This window comes from Habropoda laboriosa, unplaced genomic scaffold (assembly GCF_001263275.1).
Source record: "Habropoda laboriosa isolate 0110345459 unplaced genomic scaffold, ASM126327v1 scaffold804, whole genome shotgun sequence".
NCBI lineage: Eukaryota > Metazoa > Arthropoda > Insecta > Hymenoptera > Apidae > Habropoda > Habropoda laboriosa.
The window spans coordinates 83,722-85,083 of record NW_017100896.1 but is presented as its reverse complement, the minus strand read 5'-3'; the positions used below and the strand labels follow the sequence as shown (position 1 = coordinate 85,083).

The following is a 1,362-nucleotide window of genomic DNA, read 5'->3' as shown; positions in this document are numbered from 1 at the left end:
ACACAGATAATTTGATATCCTCGATGATTTGATTTACTTTCAAATATAGAAATTTGAATTGCACTGTATTAAGAATAAATGCCACTTCAGTGACACTATTGAATTTGAATTAAAGAGCGCAAGAAAAGAATCGCTTGTTTTAAAGAATCTTGAGAAATGTTTCAATGGTAAATTTGATTAAAATATGTTAAGCTGGGAATAGCCATCTGAAGCATCAATTTAATATGTGAGAGAATCAGCAGCAGGAGGGTATTAGTGTAAATAAACAAGCGATCCCAGACTCTAGGTCAATAACGTACATAAATAATAAATACACACGTACTATTACTATTACTATCGTTCTATTATAAATAAGTTGAAGCGAACGGTATTTAAAGTCTGTATATAATTTTAAACACTATATAATTTATTCTACAAACTGTATTTAATTACCAAACGACACTGACAATGAAAAACAAAATCATTCGGTTTAATTTAATTCGAATAATGATTTTCATGTGTACTTTATACAATTTTCCAAAGTTAATCAACTATTTCTATTCTTCATAATTATTCCTAATATTTACACGTGTATTTTACAAAATCTTCCTGTCTTAATTAACTATTTCTATTCTTCATAATTATTACTACACAAAATGGTCAATAACATAGTAACAATTATTACTAATTTTCAAAGTACGACAACAATTGAATTTACCACAGGCAAATGCAACGAACGTACGAATAATAAAACCAATGTCGTTAAATAAATGTCTCGTTGAACTTTGACGTGTGATGCTTGTGCATTTTTACGTTACACTCGTTCTTCCTTTATTTTCACAGAGATTGTATCGGACACAGCACACAGCCATAACGTTTCTACAAATACAAAAGAACAATCAATGTGATTCATACAGTGTCGTAAATGCGTTTACAAATAGCCAGCATGCTGGAAACGAAGTGTTACAATCGTAAATACCCGAGTGAAATCAGCTTTGCCAGGTTATATCCAGATAATAGTAACACAAAAGCGATTGTATCTTTGGAAATGTCAAATAGTCGTTGAATATATTCTGAAAATTATATGTACAATAAAATGTGACAACTGTGTGATGTCACGATCTCTTTCATTTGCAACAAAATTATGCATTCGAAATTATTCTTTCCTGTTCGAAACAAATTCAATATTTTTTTACAATCAAATAAGTCTATAAATATGTAAACAGTTTCGAATATAAAATAAATGAAATAAGTTTAAAAAAAAAGTGCATAAATGAATAATTTTAATATCTTTGCTAATTTTAATTATTTGTTAGATGTTCGTTTAAAGAACTCTCTATAATTCTCGTTAAATTAGTTTGCAAAAGTATCTGAATTTACACA

The 1,362-nt window shown here is 28.4% G+C and overlaps 1 protein-coding gene across 1 annotated transcript in view; it reads right to left on the bottom strand.

Moving 5' to 3' along the window:
- Positions 1-1,362, bottom strand: part of LOC108577489 — a 20,406-nt gene that overhangs the window by 10,803 nt on the left and 8,241 nt on the right. The window lies entirely within an intron of this gene.